Raw genomic sequence first — 24,148 nt, forward strand, 5'->3', positions numbered from 1 at the left:
GTCCATCTAACACGACACAGCCACCCATTGATCAAACACAACACTGCCACCCGTCCATCTAACACGACACAGCCACCCATTGATCAAACACAACACTGCCACCCGTCCATCTAACACGACACTGCCACCCATTGATCAAACACAACACTGCCATCCGTCCATCTAACACGACACAGCCACCCATTGATCAAACACAACACTGCCACCCGTCCATCTAACACGACACAGCCACCCATTGATCAAACACAACACTGCCACCCGTCCATCTAACACGACACAGCCACCCATTGATCAAACACAACACTGCCACCCGTCCATCTAACACGACACTGCCACCCATTGATCAAACACAACACTGCCACCCGTCCATATAACATGACACTGCGACCCATTCATCAATCACGACACTGCCACCCGGCCATCTAACACAACACTGCCACCCAATCCTCGCACATGATACTGCAAGCTGTACATCGAACACAACACTGCCACCCGTCCGTTGAACATGACACTGCTGCCCGTCTGTCGAACGCAACACTGCCACCAATCCATTGAACAGGACACTGCCACCTGTCACTGCCACTTTTCCATCAAACAGGACACTGTCACGTGCCCATCTAATTCAACACTTCCACCAGTTCATTCAACACAACACTACTGCCCATCTAACATGACTCTGCCACCCGCCCATCTAACACACCACTGCCACCCGTCCATTGAACAGGACAATGCCACCCCTCCATCGAACAGGACTCTGCCACCCGTCCATCGAACAGGACTCTGCCACCCGTCCATCGAACAGGACTCTGCCACCCGTCCATCGAACAGGACTCTGCCACCCGTCCATCGAACAGGACTCTGCCACCCGTCCATCGAACAGGACAATGCCACCCCTCCATCGAACAGGACTCTGCCACCCGTCCATCGAACAGGACTCTGCCACCCGTCCATCAAACAGGACTCTGCCACCCGTCCATCGAACAGGACTCTGCCACCCGTCCATCGAACAGGACAATGCCACCCCTCCATCGAACAGGACTCTGCCACCCGTCCATCGAACAGGACACTGCCACCCCTCCATCTAAGAGAACCAGCTGTGGTTCTCTTTCAAGTAAACTCAATATTCAAAATCCACATCACATATTGGGACATGAGACAGACTTAGGGACACAAAATAAAAAACAAATCATCAGCCAATGACGTCTCAAACTATGGCCTGCAAGGAACTAGCATGGAACCAGCATTGGTAGTTATACACTATACACATGCTCCAAACAGGATGTACCATGGAGAAGTGTGGCTCAATGGTTAGAGCGGCAGACCCTGATGCAGAGGTGTAGCCTGGGACCAGGGTTCAATTCCCCGCCTCGGCGGGTCTTGGGCTCAAAATTCCACGGACCTGATAATTCTCGCCTCGGTGCCTATTCCAATCATGGGGTCCCACTCTGCAACTCTGGGCAATAGCTTGCTTAATCTCCACAACGGCCCCCACAACGCTAAGGATACCTGGCCTCCACCTTGGGGGTGCCCAGCCTCCACCTTGGGGGTGCCCAGGACTGGACGCCTCACAGGGAAAGCCAGGATGGGTTCCACAGCAGTATTTGTACCAGCGCCTTGAGACCCTTGCGGGTGAGTAGTGCGCTATACAAGTATCAATTTTTTTCTGCCACCCGTCCATCGAACTGGACACTGCGACCGTCCATTAAACAGGACACTGCCACCCCTCCATCTAAGAGAACCAGCTGTGGTTCTCCTTGAAGTAAACTCAATACTCAACATCCACATCACATATTGGGACATGAGACAGACTTAGGGACACAATAATACAAACACATCATCAGCCAATGACGCCTCAAACTATGGCCTGCAAGGAACCAGCATTGGCAGATGTACGCTATACACATGCTCCTAACATGATGTACCATGACATGACGTAACTGGACGTACCATGACATGAGTATTTCCATTTTCCCCAAAGGTATTAAAATCTGTGCTTTAGTTGAATAATGACAGGGATTCCAAGGTAAAGTTCTGAGCTCCACTAGAAAAGAAATCTGTGTGCCCCAAACTCTCCCCAGCTTCACAGGCCTACGTAGGGCACCCCCGGTCATGCCAGCCCATGCAGAGGATGGGGAGGCAGGTCTCCTTGGCAGAAGCAATGTACTTTTCCACACACAGTCAACCCTGGCACTACATGGACTGGGGTGCCCGGGGGCCTTCATGGGTGGGACTTACCTGCCCCTCAGGCCAGATATTTCATTTCTTTGGGGAAGAAATGTGCACAACTATTACTGTTCAGAAATTATGAACTGATAAGAATGTGTGGATTATGAAGTGATAAGATAAAGTGTAAAAAAAAGCCAGGCTGGGTAATTTTCCACTCCTTCGGGCCAGCTGGCTTCCAGCAGGAGTGCCCTCTCAGCAGAGCCTGGCAGGAAGGGCTATGTACACTCCCTGAGCAGGGCATTCCGGGCATACTTGTCGGTGCGCATGAGGCACTCCCCTGTTGGCAGGCAGTGAGGGGAAACCCAGGAGCACCCCATACATACAGTGCCTGATACACAAAGGTAAACTTACACTTTTGTGTAAGTTTACTACTTTTTGGTAAACTTAGACAAAAGTCTTACTCTGACTTACTTTTGTGAAAACCAAAAAGTACTAAAGTTAGACTTTTGGTCTAAGTTTACCTTTGTGAATGCCAAAAAGTACTAAAGTTAGACTTTTGGTCTAAGTTTACCTTTGTGAATGCCAAAAAGTACTAACGTTAGACTTTTTGTCTAAGTTTACCTTTGTGAATGCCAAAAAGTACTAACGTTAGACTTTTGGTCTAAGTTTACCTTTGTGAATGCCAAAAAGTACTAAAGTTAGACTTTTGGTCTAAGTTTACCTTTGTGAATGCCAAAAAGTACTAACGTTAGACTTTTTGTCTAAGTTTACCTTTGTGAATGCCAAAAAGTACTAAAGTTAGACTTTTGGTCTAAGTTTACCTTTGTGAATGCCAAAAAGTACTAACGTTAGACTTTTGGTCTAAGTTTACCTTTGTGAATACCAAAAAGTACTAAAGTTAGACTTTTGGTCTAAGTTTACCTTTGTGAATACTAAAAAGTACTTTACCTTTGTGAATACCGGAAAGTAGTGAAGTTACAGAAAAGTGTACGCTTTCCTTTGTTAATTGGGCCGATAGAATGTAAGGTGAGGGCGAGGAGGACCAGGCCGCAGCAGTCTACCCATCACCCACAGACAGCTCTCAAGCAGGCCATGAAGGGTCTCCTGTTCTACCCTTGGCTGTGCCCACCCCAGCCTGGCCTCCACACCTGCTGGGGCTGTGAATCCCACCCTGCCGTATAACAGTTCATTAAAAGGCGTGTGCATGCACCAATGCTCGATGCACAGATGTGCATGACACTTCACACAGGCTCAGGTACTCTGCGGGCCTCCATGCCTGCTACCACACCACAAGGTCTTCATTTAGGACTTCGATGTTAGACATAAAAAGCCATTGAATGGTGTTCCCTCGCATTTATTCTTTTTTAGCACTAGCCTGGATTTAGAGGTGAAGCCAATGAGGCAGTTTTGGGCAAACCCTCACTGGTTAGTTCAAGCACATGTCAAAAAAAATAAAGGAGAAATACGCACACAAATACCGTTTGTTGTGTGTGTTATCCTCCATTTTTACGCCATTGTATAAAGTGATGTAAGCTTCGTAAAACACAAGGAAGGCGCGTTATCAACTCTCAGTTGCGGGGGTAGAGGTGGGGGAGAGGGAGGAAGGGGGCTTGTGCCCTGTTTTTGCACCAGGATCTACTGTGGGCTGGAAGATTGAGGGACAGTTGGTGGTAATGAAAATCAGCCAATCGTCTGGGAGGAGATCTGAAGGTGGGTGGAGACATACTGGGTTGAATCATCTCCACCTGCTGTAACTAAGGTGGGGGAAATGCCACTGGCAAATCCACCTACGACTAACCTTTGTGCTATGTTGTATTGTTTGCTTGTGTAGTCCTTTCTTTTTTGATAAACACATTTGTATTAATTTTACTAAGAAAAACCAGCCAATCAGCAAAGTTCCATGAAAGTGAAGGAATGCATACATTAATCTGGACAATCCAGGGGACAATTGCGTACAAGTCAAAAGAAGGACCATATTCAGAAACACCCCAACTAAGCGAAGCCCCCCAACCGCTTCTCCCAAACCCTACGATATTTCTTGGGGCACCCACGTGCTGCATACAATGTTTTTTCTTGTGCGGCGCACCAGTCGGCCCCCGCCCGCCACTTCCCCACAGTGGGAGGGTCAGGATTATTCCAAACAGAGGCTATGTCCCTCTTCACCACCACCATTGCTGTTGAATAAAACAACTTTTCATGTCTGGACCCGTCCAACCCATCCGCGATGCCCAGGATCGCATGCTTTGGGTCGTGAGGAATCTCCCACCCCAGCACCTCAGTGAGCTCCTCCTCCAGGTCTCCCCAAATGTTTGCCAAGCGCGGACATGACCACACCACATATAAAAAGACGGCTGGCTCGTGGCCACACCTTGCACATGTGTAGTCCTTTTTTAAACGTCATGTGCCCACGAGGCACGGCTGGGACATGCCAGGCCTTAAGTGTAGGGTTAGTAATAGGAGCAATCTTATTATTACCTTAGGGCGTGATTACGAGCTACGGCGATATAGGTGCGGGAACATCGAGTGGTCAGACTTAATATCAGCCAGCATTTACTCACATATATCCTCCAATTATGAGTTAAAACTCATGAAATGAGGAATAACACCACCAACTCATATTTATCAGGCAGAATTCCATATGGAATTCATAATTCTGCCTTTAGGGCACACATTAATTGTATGTTATCAGCAGGTGGTGAATGTTTATGGGGTTAATGGGGAGGGACCAAGGGCATGCAGGGGCCCACAACCCTTCAGGAACACTTCAGTTGAGCCCCATGTAGCCCAAGACCAATGACTTTTTGTGAGATATAGGAGACTAAGGTGCCCCCTCTTTACATTCTGCATGGGGAGTCCTATCATTATGAGTTATGCCACTGAAAGGGACAGGGTGGAGGCGGTGGGTGATGGAAGGGGAGGACGGTTCCATGCAGGGGAGCCTTACGTATTTCTCCATGTACTGGTACAAGGTCAGCTGGGCATCATGGCCAGATTAAACTTCAGGCCATTCCTAATAGGATTTTCGTGGCTAGATTTTCCAACCAGTACAATCTGGCCCTAATGCTGACGTCAAGGCAAGAATCGTCAAAGCAATGGCTGCCTTCATTCAGCTAAAAAAGATCTGGAACTCCAGGGACCTAAAGATGCAAACAAGATCAGGCTTTTTAACACCAACGTAAAATCGGTCCTTCTGTATAGAAGAGAAACTTGGAGGAGAACAGAGACCACCACCAGCAAAGTCCAGACCTTCATCAACACCTGTCTGCGGAAAATCCTCCAAACCCACTGGCCAAACACCATCAACAACAACGACCTGTGGCAGCAGACTTTCCAACCCCCTGCTCATGAAGAAATCATGAAAAGAAAGACTCTGGGGCTGGATAGGTCACACCCTCCACACGCCTCCATCAACCACCGCCAGGCAGACCCTCACCTGGAACCCTCAAGGGAAAAGGTAAAGAGGAAGTGAGTTCAATCAAGTCTAGTGTTCCTGCATCTGGGAAATCTGTGAGTGGGAGCACCGGCCGCTTATAGACGAGCAGAGCAGAATTCCACCCTGATATCCTGCTCTGCTCACCCCATCATTCGGTCCTGTATGTGAAATCAGAGGGTTTTTGCATTACTAGCAAACTCTAAATCAGACCCATAAGGATTCATTTAGGATTCGGGGAAACTAAATTGGTGAAGCATTTGATCTCTTAAATGTGTGGTTACCCTGGGGGACCACCAGGTTTCCTCTGGGGAAAACATCTTGTACCCCGCAGTCTGAGGAACGACCAGCCTTTACAACACAATCACTATCACGTTGCCAAGTGTTACTTTAACCCGCAAGTCATTACAACGACTTGTTGTAGGGGGTACATCGTTGGACTGGTGTTGAATTTTCAAGTCCTACATCTTTCCTACTGTGGCATAGACTGGAGTTGGAATAGTAACTTATACTATTCAAACCTGCAGCGCCCCCTAAAGCAAGTTATTGAAAGACTTATGGGGGAAACTAATGCATGGTAATCTCGCAGTTGGGTAGTGACTGCGTTATAAAGGCATGTGGGGTGAATGTATGCGGGGTTCCATCATATAACCTTCCTCTGGTGGGGCACCACATAGAAAATGTTGGTCAAACCTGTTCATCTGCCACATGAGCACAAGGTCACCGAGACAGAGGCCTCTTTGGGGAGGGGCACCTAGTCCTGATTTTTACTGCCAAGGTCTGGCATGCCAGGCATAGAATTAAGCATGGGCGGAAAATCCGTTTCGCTCGCGGATTTTGCGGATTTTCGGGAAATTCGCAATTCGCGAGATTCGCGAATCTCCCGCAAAATCCGCAAATCCGCGAGCAGCGGATTTTGCTCGCACTGCTCGCACTGTTCGCGTGAGTTCGCGGCTTCCCAGTACAACTTCGCGCCCCGCGAATAAGTGCTAAATTGCAGAAATACGATCTTAGCAAAACTGAAACTACTTACCAGGTTCAAAAGTTCAGGCTCATCATTAGTAGCCATTTCCTGTAGTGCTTCCTGAGGGGCCCCTCCAGAGTTCAGTTGCCAGTTGCAACTATTATGTGACCCTGCTCTGAACCTCAGAATAGTTACACATATGCCACAAAGGTCCTGAATTACAGCTAAGGGAGACAAGCAGGAGCCAGGCTGGAAGTTAAAATCCATTAATCAGCCCCTAATTCATTATTGTCAGTTGGGGCAGGGCAGGTGTTGTAACTAATTTTGCAACAATGAAAGCACTTAGCAAGTGCAAAAGATCACTAATCAGGGCGCACTAAGGAAGCAGGTGCCAGCTAAAAAAATATTCTGTGACACATTAATCAGCCCCAAATTAATTCAGGTCACTTGAGGCAGGGAAGGTGTGCTTTGCTTTGCCGAAAATAATGTACACTGGACAACCAGAGGGTGTGGTGATGAAACAGAGGGTGGCATGGGTGGGCCAGAGGGTGGCATGAGTAGTCAGAGAGTGGCAGTGGTGACAGAGAGTGGCAGTGATGAAGAAGAGTGTCCCAAACAGGCTGGACACGTAGAAACAACAAGTTTGCAAAACTTGCGACCCGACAGGTAAGTTCGCAAATTGCGAAATTGTAAAAACCCTCGCGAACTGGCAGAAACACGGGCGAACACAAAAAAAAAAATCCGCAAATTCGCGGGAATTCGCGGATTTTGCGGATTGCGAGTTCGCAAATCCGCAAAATTCGCGAACGCGAGATTCGCAAAATTCGCCCATGCTTACATAGAATGTCCAGTTAGAGAAAAAGCAAACTGTTCGAGAGGCGCACAGAGAAACATACACACTGGACGTAGGAGTGCAAGGGTTATGCGATTCTCCCAAAAACACTATGCTGGAGTTCAGAACATGAATGAGCAATCAATGAGCTACTAAATTTCGTTTTTATCTTGACCCGTGCTGTGACAGTGCTCCGTCATATATCAGGCTGTGACTACTGACAAGTTGCTGCTTATGTGTTTTAACTTGGAGATTTGTGTTTACTACCCTTACTGCAAAGTGGGAGGATTTTGTGCAGTTGGCTATGTGATTATCTTGCTGGAGTATAGTGAGTGGGACAGGGAAGGCTGTAATGTGTCATTTTTTCTAACGCACAATAAAATGTAAATACCTATAAATGAACTGTACACATATTTCACAATATACCAGTAGTTACGAAAGTACATTTGAAGACATTTTTTATTTATTTCGAAGTGTGATGGAAACAAAAATGTTAACAGGATCTAAACAAAACAAGACACTTGGGGCCCCATTAGGATGTCAGGCGGATTGCCCGCGCCAGGCTGACGGAAGCCACCGCCAGCCTGGCGGGGGCAATCGCCCGACATCCACGCTCGTTTCCCCCCCCCCCCCGCCATATTAGTATGGCGGGGAGGACCTCGGCGGACGGCAAGACCGTCCGCCACTTTTCCACCCCGGTCACCTTGCGGCAGGGGTGGAAAAGGAATAATATGGTGGCGGTGCCTATTAGACATCGCCAGCCATATTACGATGGGCCTGGGCAGGTGCCTTTCCATGGCGGCAAGGCATGCGGTCTTCACTTTGGGGGCCCCCTGCGGACCCCCAAAGTGAAGGAGGGGTGGGGACTGCACACGGGGGGTACCTGTGGTACCCCCCCTGCATTTGCATATACAATGCGGTAGGCACCGTGCGGTGCCTGCCGCATTGTGTATGCAAATGCATACATGCATTTATGGCATTGTGGCGGGCGGTGCAGAGAGCACCGCCCGCCACAATGTTATAAATGCAGGATGCGGCCGCCACTGTGGCGGCCGCTGGGAACATCCTTTACGACGCGGATGTTACCCCGCGCTACCACTACGACGTGTCTCTTACAATGTAAATCGTAACCACAACTTGCGCTGGAGGGCGCTCAAGGACAAGGAACAGTTCATTTACTATTCAAACACCTTCCTTACTATCTACGGGGACTGGTGTTGGAATAGTAAATTAAACTATTCCTAAGTCCGCACCCTACAGCGCAAGTCGTGGTAACGACTTGCGTTGTAAAACACGCGTTGTAACGGTACGCGTGGTAGTAGCCCGCGTCGTACCCTCATAAATCCGCGGCCTAAGTCCGCCCGTCATCCTAATGACCCCTTTTGATTTTTTGTGTGCACTTTTGAGCTGAAACACAATATCCTCAGATTAGAGTTTAAACAATGTATTATTTTATCAGTGAAACTATATCTCTGAGCAAATTGAGAGTCCATTCCAATGGAATGTCTGCTGTCTGTAAATGATGGTGCGCTCTTTTAGTGATGTATTTGTGACCGTGTGCTTCAAAGTGCACCACCAGCTACACGCAACACCCATCCCACTTTCTTGCTGAATGCAGCTGCAACACTTGTTCTTTGTGCGTCGCATATATGTTACACAACCTCTATGACTTCAGTGGTGGGACATTGATGGCAGCACCCCTACTCTGAAAAGTGTTCCAGCCAACTTTAGAGAAACATCCCTGCACTCCAGCAGCTATTTTTTAATTTTCACAAACAAACTCCCACTTTAGGGAGGTTTGCTTCTGAAAAGCAAAAGTGAATGCCAGGGGCCCTCGTCAAAATGTTGTCTCACTTGGTACTCTGCTCTGCAGAAGAGACCCCCACTGGGCCGGGATCTCTTTGAAGGTCACTCTTCCACCAGTGCGCTTCTGTCGACCTAAGCCTCCTACCAAGGGTCACATGCACATAGGTTTTATTTTGCGAGCTCTTAATACCGAATTGTTGCGAATCACTATTAGGAAATCAGAAACACCTATGTATGAATGTGTCCTTTATACATTTAGCTAGTCCTAATGGGGTAGCAATTGACCTACCTCATTAATAGTCATGAGATAGGGTACAATTAGCGACCCATTGGGAATGGGCAATAACACAGGGATGGTGGCCTGCTAGGGACACAGACTCCTATATCTGTTTTTGCTTTAAAATAAAGCAATATTTTTTTAATGCAGCCCATTTACCTTAACTGGGACCGCTGCCTGCTCTTACAAAAGTTTTTGCAAGCATTCACAAAAGAGAAGGGGTCCCCTGGGGAACCCTGCCCGTTTGCGACTGGGATACCACCTACTTGAAGTAGACGGTAAAATGTGAATGGTTTGCAACAGCATATCGGTCACAAAACATTTGTACATGGCACTGCGAGTCGCTGTTAGGAAGGGATGCCCTTAACTCGCCCCTTCCTAATACCTAATTCGCTAACATTTTGTGATCCGGTAAAAGGTAACTAAATCTTAAAATTGGGTTCTGTACACAAAAAAAGGCTTTTTTGTGGTCACAAAATGCCCGATTCTGCAAATCGGACCATTTGCAACAACAAAAGAGCTACGTACAGTTCTGTCCGAGGGCCTCGTGCACCATAGCTCCCTTCTCCCTTCCTCAGTGTCGCTGCCATTCAAGCATGGGTGTGTAATACTTTACCTTTCAAAGTCATCTTTAGTGTAGCAAATAGATGGATTGGGTCATATCAGGGATGCAGTAAGCCCTACACACAAGCAAGAGAGATGCTTCTGTCGGACTCCACCATCTTTACATATTTCGTATTTTTATTTTAGTTGGGCCCGATTCACAGAACTAACTTAAGACAAAATCCTAAACTTACTACTTCTGGTATTCACAGAAGTTAGGATTTTGTCTTAAGACAAACTTAAGACAAAATCCTAACCAGCCACACTGAATACAGCTCCATATCTCGGAAGGTTCTTCATATTCTAGGATCCTTTGTCTTCTCTGCAGACGACATCCCAAAGTACCTCGACTCTTCCTTACAAGTCGTCATCCGTTTCCCACACTCCTCCATCATTCCTGCCCTGTCCACCATCAGACGTCCTCGAGGTAGTGCATCCCCTGCTCAGGTTGCGCGGTCTTCTTCCCCTCCCACTCTATAAGTATACTGAGCTCCTCGAATGCGGACATGCTGGGGGGGCAGACCATGGGCTTGGCTTTGTCAATGAATAGTTGTCTCTCAGTCATTGTGACCAGGAGTTAGATGTCCTGTGGTGCATGGGAGCACCTGGAATGGTGCTTTAATGTCTGCCTTTCCCATATACTCCCTTCCATCTCAACCACTTCATCAATGCTGGCGTATGACACCGAGCATTTGATCTGCTCAATGTATTTGTCACCTATATCTGGCCAGGACAGGTGGTGAAAGGAGTTTAACACTGGGTGCTTGCCCCACATTTCAAACACTCGTGTTTGAACCCGTGCCGGTCCTGATGGCACGGCCCTTTGTTTTAGATCCAACCGGCTCCACAGGGGTCTGGTCTCCCCGTGTGCCTCAGAGGAATGGGACACTCTGAGAATCGCTGTAATTGGCAGCAGTAGCCACTGGCTGTATGCAAAGGTGGCAATGGTCATGTGGCTGTCGTGACCTGCAGTCATAGTTCATTGTGCATTTCTCCCCTGGAAGGACTCAAGCTCCTATGTGACCTAAATTCCACAGCGTAGTGTAACCATGCCAACCCGCCGGAGCTCATACTGGCCATTCACATCAGCTTCAGTTAATCCTTTGCTAGCCTCAGTGTCTCTTCAAAAAGTATGCTTTTAGAACTCATGAATAACACGATCCAAATGGCCGTATTCATTGACATTTTAGGGTGCTTGGCCAACACCTTTTCCAGTAGCGGCTGCAATTGAACAGGGGTGGTGGGGCAGGGGGGAAAGCAGTGAGCGGGAATTAATAAAAAAGCAAAATAGTACTTACCTTTATACCACCGACCGTGGTCACCGCCTCTTCTTTCTACGTCCTCCTCTTGCACTCGGCAGGAAGCACCCAGCCTCCAAGAATCCCCTGACCAATCGCAACGCTGTCTTACAGCACTATTGTGATTGGTTTGCACGTCATTGTTCAGCGCTCAGACAGGGGCTCGTAGGCTGTAATGCAGCCTGGGTGGAGAACAATGCACAGTTGGCCCACGACGGCCAGCCAAAGCGTCATGCGCACTGTAGGTGCTGCCACCACTACTCCCCCTGTGGCGTGGGGAGCCCAGCTCTGCCCACTCGCCTAGCTTCAGCTGCAAGCTGAATACAAAAAGAAACATTATAATAACAAGCTTTATAATCATTTTAATTTTTGTATTCATCTTGCATTTGAAGCAGTGAGGCGATGCTCCTCCGCCTTAGCGGCAGAGCCGCCACTGACCTCTCCTCCAATTTCCGTCCTTCCTTGCACCTCATCTCCCTGTGCAACAACTTGAGCATATCTATCTATTTATTGGTCCAAATCTTCCCCTGTGTGCTCAAGAAGGAATGTCCCCAAGCATGACTGCCCTCCCATGTATGTCAGCGTCACCACGTTCTCCTTCTCTTTCCTTTTCTCAAGTCCCGTGGGGCCTGCTGTCCTCATCAAGCCTGTGGTCATCCAACCTGTCTTGTCTCTTCTTGGACCTGCCATTGCTCCATGCTCTCATCTCATCCCCCAAGTTTGCTACTCCCCCCGCCCCCGGTCCCTCCTCTAGGGCTTGTTTTGCCCCAGCTCATTGACTTCTGTTCTATTCTATTCTGTTCTATGCAAACTTCTAAAGCGCGTGGCTGCCAAAGGCTTCCCTGCTCTAGATGAGCCATCACATTGCAACAAAGCTTACATGGGGCCTTATGATGGGGTTTTCATCAGCAGGGGAAAGGCCAGGATTTAAGCTGTTTCCTAAACCGTGTCTCCTTGGCTAGGCTTCTTATTTCTAATGACAGTGAGTTCCAAAGTGTAGGAATAAGATGTGAGAAGGATCTTCCGCCTCAGTTCTCCAAGCATTTTCCCCAAGACTTGAAGAATGTTCTCTGAAACTGTGCAGTCTCCTCCCAGTTACAGGATTCCTGTGTAGCCGTGGATGGGGCAGCTGGACTCCCCCGTCCCCTTGCTGATGCGTGAAGTTGTTATCCCATGGTCTCTGTGTTAGCCTCTTGTTCCTTGAAGATGGGTTGGCCACTCCGAGTTGTGGTTGACCTCTGTCCTTCCTTCTGCCTCTGGGGGGTGCTGAGTCCCTTCCGGGCTACTTGTTGTCCTTTGGGCATCTCCCCGTTGTGTGCGCCCTGGGCACTACCTCCTCTGTGCAACTCCATCTGGTCTCCTGGCAGACGCCTTCACTCCCTTCTTCAGGGGTCTTCTCCCCCCACTAGCAGATGTAAAAATTGAAAAATAAAAAAATAATAAACTAGGTTTTATTTTTCTCTCCCGAGAGCAATGTCTGGATTGGCTGCAGGGGATTCTGGGAGTCTGTGCTGGGGAGGAGGAGCTATGCGGCAGGACGGGGCGGTAAGTTATTTTAAAATAATGTTATTTGTTTTGCTACATGACCAGGAAATGCCGGCCTTGAAACAACCCTTGTAGGCACCCAGAGAAACAAGGTTTAACTTCCACAAATCAAATAAAGCCTCCTGGGAGAAGGTCCAAGTACCTGCAGAACTGACGCCCCCTCTTTAGCCTGTCCAAACCCCTCAGCTCCTGTCAATCCATCCTGAGTGGGATGAAGGCAGGAGGAAGAACTCTGCAGACATACAGAGAGTAGCTCTGGAATAAACTCCATACCCCCTCAAAGTCCACACAAAATACCACAAATGGGGGAACATTCTGGAAATAGCCCTCTTCAGGATACAGCTCAATAAAGCATCCCCGAGGACCCCCATCCTCTTCACAAGGGTTAAGGACCACCAGGGAAACCTGAACCCACCTCCCCAGAAAGATCTTCCCAAGCTTCCCTCTTCCTGGTCCCGCCGGGCAGCAGCTGCTTGAGCCCCGCCAACGTTTCCTATTTCATGGATCCTGGGCCCAGGCCCATGTCATAATGACCTGTAGATATTGAAGTGCTGGCCTACCAGCACTTCTCTGACCTGTAAAGATCTTAGGGGTACAGGACCAACTGTTCTAAAAAAAGCAGTAGAGATTCTAGGCATGCGGTACCAGCACTTATTAGAACTGTAAAAATGTGGTATTTGAGTACCAGCACTTCTCAGAAGAGAGGTAAGGATTCTGATGTTGCAGTGCCAGCACTTTTCAGAAATGCAAACATTTAAGTCGAATGGTACCAGTGAGAAGAACTTAAAGAGGCTAGTAGTGCTGTACTAACACTTCTCAGAAGAACTGTAAGTATGAAATAGTGTTGTAACTGCAATTCTGAAAGAAATGTAAAGATTCTACAATAGTAACATGACTCAGAAGAATGATAAAGATTCTGGTGGCGCAGTGCCAGCACTTCTTAGAAGCGATGTAAAGATTCTAGCGGCGCGGCACCGGCACTCAGGAAAACTCTAATGCGATTAGCTGTGCCGATAAGGCACTTTCAGTAGAACTCTGACTCATTAAGTGGGTTAGCAATGACACTCTTTGGCAGAGAGCCTTCTTATACTCCATGTCACCACATGTCAGCACGTTATCAATGTGTTTACTCTTTTATTGCCAACCTGATGATTCACACCACTCTCTTCCACCTTCTACATCTGTGGACTTTTTTCACTTGCACTCTCTTTGTTTCTCTCACACTCTCTGATTTTACTTGTTTTAAGTAGATGTTGTCAGACATGGGCCTGTGCAGGGACACTTCAGATTTTTGCCTTCCTTTGCTGAACCCATTTCTGATGGCTTGCAGGAGTCTGTGCACTTTACTCCTGCTGATCAGAGGTAAAATGCTTGCGCTCTCCCTTGAAAACATGGTAAAATTGATATACACCTGATTGAATTATTTAATTTACTTGTAAGTCCCTAGCAAATGTTCTACATATTCCCAGGACCTGTAAATTAAATGATGCTAGTGGGCAGCAAAACCCACTGTGTCACCTGCTGAAGTAGCCCTGTAAAACATGTCTCAGGCCTGCCATGCAGCTTCTAGTGAAGTTTTAAACTACCATTTCGACATGGCAAAATAAATATTTTGCCAGGCCTAAACCATCCTTTTTAAATATTATAAGTTAACCCGATGGTAGGCCCTAAAGGCTTTTAGGGCAGGGAGCATGGTATTTAAAAAGCAGAACATGGGTACATATGTTTTACATGTTCCGACAGTAAAAAACCTCCTAAACTCATTTTGCATTGTAGCAAGGTTCACCCTCCCATAGACTAACACTGGGTTGCCTTATTACACTTAATAAGTGATAACTCCAGTTTGGAGGAAGATAGAGAAATACTTTCCCTACTCATTTGAATTGTAATTTAAAATCCTCTTTAATGGTTAAAGTTACTACTCTAAAAAAATACCCACTTTTAGAAAGTTTACATTTTTCTGCTTAAAGCAAATATGCTTCTCAGCCAGCGTACAGGGTCCCATGACTGTAATAGCCCTCCCATGGTGTGATGGGTATTCTTTCCAGACAGGGTGGACAAAAGGGCCTTTGGTGTGGGGCAGTATGTTCGTCTCCTGAGCAGAATGACCGAGGGGAGTTGTACACAACCTTCCTGAGCTACTTACGGAAGCCTGAGGGCTGCACTGACCCCCTTCCTGACTTCTGAAGCCTGCCTGCCTTTCCACATGTAAATGTACCTCACACCTAGACCTTTGTCCCTCTACTGGGACTGGATTCAAACCCAGCAATAGGGCCTTATTAAATTAAGGGGACTTCCCAATCTCATCTGCTGTCACTTGGTAAAAGAATAGCACCCCCAGAAACTCTTACCAGAACATCACTGGAAGATTCCGAAAAAGGACTGCCCTACTGTCTGAAGAAGGAAGACTGGGCCTCTTGCCTGAACCCAGGGTCCCTAGTAGTGACTGCAAGGCTCAGCTGCATGGCCTCCCATTTCAGCTACAGGGATGCAACAAGCTTCTAGAGGGCTCCCCTCCAATTGCACAGCTGGACATCACCAACTGGACATGCCTGAGCCCGCTGCAGGCCTCTGCTGGAGCGAGTCCTTGTCCCAAGAGCTGCACTCCAGGCCCTGGACCCTCGGCTGACATCAGAGTGTACTTCTCCTACTCAAGACTATAACCACCGGTGAAAATACAGATGTTTTGGACTCCTCACGATCACAAGCGTACTCTTTACATCAACAAAAGAAGTCCGCATTGCCCATTGACACAACGCTTCAGTGATGACCTGCTCTACGCATCAGCTGCAAAAGTCCTCATCAGCAACCATTGCTGCATCTCCTGCCAATGTGAATTTCCGACTGTGACATTCTCTTTGTGCCAAACAGCCACTGGCCGCATCTCTGGCCAACGCAAACAACGATTTTCTAGTGGCCCCCACCAATGCGCAGCTCTAGCTGAGGCTTCTCGCAACGACTTGGACTTAGAAAAGGTAAGCCCCTACGTGGAACATACCTGGTCACTGTATAAGACCCGTGCTCGATCATGGTTGGCCTGCACACATGACTTGACCTTGTCCAGTTTGACAAGATACCTGCGAGTGGTGCTTTGTGGTTCTCTGAGGCCATTTTCATCTAAAAAATTTTAAATTCATAACTTGGGTTCCACTTATTGGATTTTTGGTGTATTGGTGTTCTTTTATTCTCCTCTATTTTTCAAAATTGTTTTTGGATTTTTCTGGTGTTATGTGTTCACTTTATCACTGCTTGTGTGCTGAATACATTCAGTACACATTGCCTCTGAGTTAAGTATGACTGCTATTGTGTCAAGCTAGCAGATGATTAAGCACAGGTTTATATAGTGACTTTTGTGGTTCATTCTGACAAGGACTACGTTTATTATTTGACTGGGGCACTCGCCTCTCTTAACTAATAACCCAGTTTGTTACAGATTTGATTTGACATTTTTGAGTGCACAACACTTAAAGCGGACACAGTTCTGTCTATATAAATATATATATATCTCTGTATACGATAATTGAATAAACTTTTTTATCATAGGAGATACATATAATATCTGACGGTATTATTAATGTATTTTACAGATAATTTTTATGTATTTTATCCGTTTGGAATATGTCATTAGTTTGTATTTGACGATGATTCCTATTGAGTCTGTTTTCTAGCTCTATTCCTAGAGCCCAATCAGAGTCATGCACTTGCACTTTAAATTAACCACCCTCACTATTGGTCGCTGTCATGTGAGCAAGGCACCTGTGTGCCAAAACGTTATGATGCCGGCATGCGATTAAAAGAAATTTGAAGCACCGCGAATTCTGGTCCGTGCATTGTCTTCCCTGTGCAAACTGTGAGTCGTTTTGTACGAGTGGAACTTTGGTTTGGTAATAAATATATATATATATACACACACGCACAGACACATTTATATATATAGTCGAAGGCAATCGCCGAAACGCGTTGACCGTCCTCCTTGTCTGCACGATGGTGTTGAAAGAACAATAAAAAAACTTACCTGAAATCGAGTGTTGGACCCTGTTTGTGCTGTGGTGCTTCTGACCTTCTGGCTGCAAACTGGAGCTGGCTGGGTCCGTTCTTCGTTGAAGAATATATATATATATATATACACACACACACACGCATTTATATATATATATATAATATATATATTTATTTCATTTTATAGTTGATAAGGCGCTACTCTACCCAAAGCACTGGTGTCTGTCTGCTTTGTAATAGCCGTAGAGACGGAGGTATCAGTACATCATAACTGTGCCTACTTTCTCCAGCCAGACTGCTCTCCCGACTCCCCGCCACCCCCTCAGAGTCAGACCTCCATGTCCCTCAGATCTGCTGACCCAGCATCGAAGCACTGACCCGGACACAGTCAGAACAGCAGTCCTTGCTGACATTACTGCTCTGCAAAGCACAAGTAAGTATAACAATCAAAGCCATTCCCCCAGCAGGGCCAGCCTTTGGAAGACTATCGCTCTGTCTGTATCTCTCTGTCTTTGCCTACTGTTGTCTCTGAAAGCCTGTTAGGGTTGAGACAGTCACTTTCTCTCTCCTTCTCCTTTTTAACATTTATTCGGTTCGCAGTACCCGAATTAGGAAAGCCAGGATGGGTGCTCGCTCTTTTGGTCATTTAGCAGCACTTCACTGGAATTCCCTCCCTCAGGAAATGGGTCTTGTAGGGGAACTTTTTGTGTTCCGCAAGCATTCGAAAACTTGGCTGTTCTCTCTTTAAGGGCATTTATCTGCAGAGCTTCCATGTTTGGTTCCAGCGCTGGGATGTCCTCTTGGGGATGATGTGTGTACTTTATAAAAATAAAATAAATTATAAAAAAAAAAAATACTCATCAAGAATAAATAATTGTGAGGGTGACAAGTCTAGAGCGATAAAGGGAGAACCCGTCAGAGCTGGTATAATGCAGGTACCCTTGTGAGTTTGCCAGTTTCATTTAGTGTGAACTGCTTTTATTGCTGAAGTGTGTTGTTTGAAAGAAGGAGTTGGGTGCCTCTAGGTTTCTTTACTTCTTTACGTATTCTGGTGTATGACAGGTGTCGGCGTGTGCTTCAGGCCAGGTGGTCTGAATCAGGCAGCTCTGTAGCGCCTATGATGTCATCAATCGAATTGGGGCTGAGATGCAGAGAATGTGGTGGAGATGGACGTAGGGCTTGAGAGGTGGGACACAGGAGTGAAGCAGAGACGAGGCCGGAAGATAGCCACTGATTTTTACAGGTAGCCCTGATAGAAGCCCCATTTGTAGAGATAGCCCCCGAGGTTCATGTTGACCCAACCCAGGGCCTCTAGTAGGTTTATAGTGACGTTTTTGAAGCCTTAGATGTGTCTCAGTGAGCCAACCTCCTTTCCTCGCTGGGAGAGCTGCACGTGAGAGGGAGCCCCTGAGGTGAATAGTATTTCAGGAGATCTGCCAGAAATCCATCAATTGTGGAGAATTAAGAAACTGGAGCCATTCCCATGTCTGCCTGGAGAGACATCAGTGACCGCCAGAACTGATGAAGGAATAATGCAGGGTGTGAGTAAAGGAACTGAGAGATGGGAGTTGGGAAGAGCTAATCTGTGCACATGTATGCATAGATGTATCCCAGGCATAAGGTGAAGCATTTGTTCTGCATACTGACTAGTTGCATCTTCGGGAAACAGCGATTCTCATTGGCATCACTGTTTTATGGAATCATTCACTTAGACAGCAACAATAGCTGTAAACAGTTAATGTACTAGACAAACGGCAAGGCCACCACTCAAAATTATAGGGTTAATAACATTTTATGGCAATTTCTGCAATGTACAACATGCATAACAAACAGAAAGAGAAAAAAGCAAGTGCATTGTGTCGCATGTGTAAAAGGTACCACCATAAAACTGGAGTAGCAACAGACTTTAACAATGCCGAACAGAAAAGTGTGTTCCACTAACAACAAACAACCACATAAGATAAACAAGTCCTTAGGCGTAGGTACACTGGATCCTTTACTAGGTTTATTTGTATACATCAAGTCAACGACGTTTCGACTCTGTATTAAATGGAGGGTCTCATCAGGACAAATTGATAGGGGGGTATCCTTAAAAAGTGAACATTATACTGTTAGAGTTGTAGAGAGATGGTCAAAGGTGCTTTATGCGGTTAAATAAGGTGACAACATACCCTATTAAGTAGCCTTTGCTACAAAGGTAACCACGATCTTAACTTAGAATATGGGGCCACCCTGGGCAAAATGCTGACCCTTGCACAATGGGGGTAATTAATGAGATATGGGGGTACCTAAACAACATTTTGCAAACCAATGGGGTCAACTCCCGGTGACACCAGGCTTTGTTGGCTGGGCACAGCCTGAAAGGACCTGAATATTTAATTAGCACCTTCTCAGCCCCGGTGGCATTTTAGCAAATTCATATGGAAATTGTGCTCTAAAATGTCCTGTTTCACACCATTCTTTTAAATATTTTCACAGGGAAGAAACCCCATTAAAGAAGTCTGGTTTATTAATTGTGCCTACTCATTTCAATTCAGGGTACATGCTAAGGCCAGAACTTTGAAAGATAAAGTCAGCACAATAATACAGGTGTTATCTAAAGTAGACATTTGTCTGTTTTACTCTGTTATACTAACAAGCAGTTATTGTGGAACTTCAGCAATATCAAGTGTTGTGATGTTAGGGTCATGTGACATACCTTCCTGGCAAAAGTGAGAGTCAAGGGTAATATGATGTCACTGCCTGTGATGTGATGAAGGTCAAAGGGTACGCGATGTCACTTCTGCGACCGTTGCATGCTTTGGAATCGATGCCCATGTTTGCAACTTGTTTGTAAACAAACCTTTTTAGGAGCTGAGGCTGTATGCAAAATCCCAATAACCAATGGAGTGGCAGGGTTTTACAGGGCATTCACCATTTTATTGACCTATCACCCCCATAAACCTTCTCTTTCTTTCCACCCCCTTCCGGTCTACTTTAGATCATGACTTCATGAGCATTGGTCTTTTCCATTTCATACCAACAGCCCAGACCCTAACAATACAGTAACATCAGCATTTCATACCAACAGCCCAGTAACATCAGCAGCACAGTTCTTCAGTTAAACACAGCAATCACTCTGAGCCTCTCTGCCTATGCCACCTACCTACAGTCTTTGGCCAGAGATCCCAGCACTGGTACAAATTCTCATTTTCATCCGTCATAGGGTGCGAAAGGTCATCCACGGTCATAACCTCCCATGTTTTGTCCACCCACCCCCTTGCCTTCCTCCAAAGTCTAGCAAATACCAGTCTGACATACAGCATCAATTGGTTGATCAATTTCCTGCTTGGCTGGTCCATTTTATGACAAGACTGCTTCTTCCCAAAAAGTTCTCAGCTTGGAGCATTTCCACCATATATGTATCTCAGTGGCGACCCCTTCACTTCTTCTCAATACAATCCGTCTGACCCAGAAACGTCCCTCCCAATCTATCATGTGTATGTGCTAACCCATCAACACTTTAAATAAATGTTCTATCTGTTGAACTTCTGGACTGTTCTTACCAATATCTATGGGGGTCAATCTGGTGGCGGTCGGACCACATCCGATGGATCATCGGATGTGGTCCGACCGCCATCTGCTTCTGCGGTCAGACCGACACATTACAATGCGTGCGGTCGGAGGCAGCAGGGGGAGGGACAGTAAAATGCTTTCCGACAGGCGCAAGGAGCCCGTCGGACCATCGGAGGGTCAGTAATCCTTACTATAGGGGCGGCGCCTTCTCAGGCACCGTGGTAGGGATTACAATGTCCCTTTCCACCTGCCCTTTCAGCACTGTCATGGCGGTTCACCTGTCATGAAAAGACAGGCAGAAAGTGACTTTGGAGGCCTCTAGTGGGCTCCCCTTGCCCCCTGGCCCTTCGCTATTGGGCCTCGGTGCAGGGATGTTTTTTAAAGTGTATTTTTTCTATTGAGGCTTGTGCTGCAGCTCGCAACACAGGCCGCAGTAGGAAATATACACTTTGTGACCACGGTGAAGGCGGTCACATCGTAATAAGGGCATGGGGACCGCCGACTGCTTGTCGGGCGTTCCCGCTCCCGTTCCGGTGCCGGTTGGATGAGTGTCCGACAGGCATCGTAATGATGCCTTTTTCTTTCACATTAAGAGGGACACATATTTCTATTTTTCCTCCCCATCTTTGTCTGTGACATGGAACATAATTTTGAAAGTAAGCCAGGCCTTTTATTCTGACGATGTTGACCACAAGTTTTTCAAAACTTTGCAAAGGCCTGGTCACCACCTGCTTCACATGGCTCTGTCCAAAAGAGTGTCTGATCTGACAGTACATGATAGTGTCTAGACCTCTCTCCTGGTACTACCCTACACTTCTTTTTGCAGGGTTCAAACAGGTGAATATTAGGACCATCATGCCTTTCCGATATGATTCTGCAAGCCCAAATGTATGACCCGAGCAATCTGGCGGGAATGGGCGCTAAATGTATAGAGGGTATGTCTCTATGGACCTCTGAACCCTGTATGTCCAGCATCACTTGTGTCACCTGGCTACAATAACAGTTCTGAGGCCTGACCCATGGGACATGTCAGATTGTCCTTCCTTTTACTGCCCGGTCCATGTGTGTCCAATGCTTTGATGCCTTCCTTTGGGTCCATTCTCCAAGGACCCACAGGAGTGCCACCCAGAGGGATGCCCGTGGGCCTCGAGATCCAAGCCTGCCTTTCCTGTAAGGTGGTGAGATTAGAGAAGGCAAGAGGCGGGCTTTTCTGTCCTGCCATACAAACTCTGGCAGACCCTTCTGTGTTGTTCCTCCTGTATCTATTCTAACCAGCAGTGCCTGGAACAGACACAGCTAGCCCGATTCACAGAACTAACTTAAGGCAAAATCCTAAACTTACTACCATTTTGGTATTCATGGAAGGCACTTACTCATTTTGGTATTCACAGAAGGCACTTACTCATTGACGAGTAATTGCCTTCTGTGAATACCAAAATGGTAGTAAGTTTAGGATTTTGTCTTAAGTTAGTTCTGTGGATCAGGCCCACCATTCTGGGTTGCGCATCCGTCCTCAAAGCTGCTACAAGTCCCCACCATGAGACATCTCACTAAATCTCATCTGATGTCTTTCAGTAGAAGTGCTGCATGTGGACTGGTGCATCCATGATCATCCAATGAAGGGACCGATGCATCCAGGATTGGGGTTCACATTGATACTTAAGCATCAATTGAATGTTCAGCTAGCCTCAATGCAATCCTGCTGCTCAGCATTGCCCACCTGGGGCCTTTAATAGACTGTGATGCCTTTCTAGGTGTATGTGGTAGTTCTAGGTTTAAGGTACCTTTGTAATCTATGTAGGTTGGTGAAAGCCATAAAACAGTTCATAATCTATGCCAAACTTTGCCTCTCTCTGGCTATGTGTCTCACCGCCTGCTAAGAATGCGGGTTCTTAAGTGCATGCTTCTAGGGAAGGGTGATGTGGGTAAGAAGTGCATATTTTACTTCCAGCATTTCTAGCATTCCTGGTGTGAGGTCACTCCTCAGGTGTGTTCATTGTGCTCGTGCACTGCATATCTAAGGCTGACAGCTTCATCAATAGGATGGGCCGGTATGTGGCACCGTGTGCCATGCAGACATCTTGGACTGGTATGAAGGGTATGTGAAAGCAGGACTTGACTAGTGGTGTTTTCCAAATCCGAGACAGTATGAAATATGGCGCAGGGGAGAAAGGCCATTTTGAACTGAGTTTTACACGCGTGAAAAGATTTAGGGCAACATGTGCGAAGGTTTTTTAAGGTCGCAAAGGGCCCGATTTGCAGAATCGGTCCGTTTGCAAACTCAGGATAGCTTTTCCTTATATACAAACATCAACTTGCGATTTGGTAACACGTCACCGAATCACGATTTGTGTTTTCGACTAAATACTGATTCGGTATTTCGAAGCTGTGTACCTTCCACATATTGAGTCAGAAGGGAATGTATTGATGTTTTCAACCAAATTCTGGTTGCATAATATTAATATTTTATCGATTACAAACTTGTAGTGGTAAGCCATTTCTTTGGGACCCCTTCCCCTTTGTGAGTGTAAAATGTGTTTAACAGGAGGCAGTAGTCCACTATGTCTTCTTAAACAATAAAAAATTTAAAAAAACCTTTTCTTGTTAAACATAGTGCCGTTTCCTTTAAGGGAAAAGGGTTGTGTTAAAAAAAAAAAAGATTGTTTTATGAAAAAGTAACCAGAGATATAGTCGTCTACTAAGCCAAGCAGGCCACCATCCTGTGGCTGCATCGATGCTTAGAGGGTCTTAAATTGCGACCTACCTCATTAATAAATATAAGGTAGGCCAATTAGAGACCGACTAGGAACCGCTATTTTAAAATAAAACGTTTCATACATTAGGAATAGTGATTTCCCAATTGGAATTCGGAGATAATCGCAAACAGGAAATTGCTATTCCTAATGTTAGGACACCTGGGGCCAGATGTGCCAGAAAGTCAGTTTGCGATTTCCTAATTGCATATTTTTGCGGCTCGCAAGTAGGAAATCGCAAACTGCTATGTACAGCAGAGTCTGACACTGTTTGCATTACCAATGGGTCGCAAATGGACCTGCCTCATCAATATTCTTGAGGCAGGTCGCAATTTATGACTCATTGGGAATGGCTACAATCGCAGGGATGGTGGCCTGCTGGGGTCAGCAGACCACCATGTCTGTTATTGCTTTTTAAATAAAGCAATAGTGCTTTTTTGTAATGCAGTCCTTTTTCCTTAAAGGAAAATGGGCTGCATTACAAAAATATAAATAAAAAGTTTTCTTTTAATTTTTTAAGAGTAGGCAATGGTCCGCATACAAGAATAAGGAGCAGCCCTGCGTTTCCCCCTGCGCTGGCGCTACATTTTGCTCAATGCAGCACACAAAGAAGTTGCAAAACGTCATTTTTTAAGTGATTGTGATGTGCAGGAAGGGACACATTGGCATTTTGCTGTATCCATGTGTGCGCACAATGCAGCACACATGGAAACAGCAAAAACATGGAGAAAATAAACATTTCTCCTAGTTTCACCAGGGTAAGACCAGGTTTTCCCTGGTCTTAATTCTGGCACTGCCCTATATTTACTCTGGCCTTATAAATAGGAGGCAGCGTCAGAATCAATGGGTGTTGCAGTGGAATGCCCATAGCAACATCCATTGCCCTCTCCTTTCACTGTAAGTATAGCGTGAAAGGGGGC

The 24,148-nt window shown here is 46.4% G+C and overlaps 1 protein-coding gene across 1 annotated transcript in view; it reads right to left on the minus strand.

Moving 5' to 3' along the window:
- Positions 1-24,148, minus strand: part of LOC147693100 (laminin subunit beta-1-like) — a 381,988-nt gene that overhangs the window by 248,893 nt on the left and 108,947 nt on the right. The window lies entirely within an intron of this gene.

The sequence above is a fragment of the Lissotriton vulgaris genome, chromosome 9 (genome assembly GCF_964263255.1).
Source record: "Lissotriton vulgaris chromosome 9, aLisVul1.2, whole genome shotgun sequence".
Lineage (NCBI taxonomy): Eukaryota > Metazoa > Chordata > Amphibia > Caudata > Salamandridae > Lissotriton > Lissotriton vulgaris.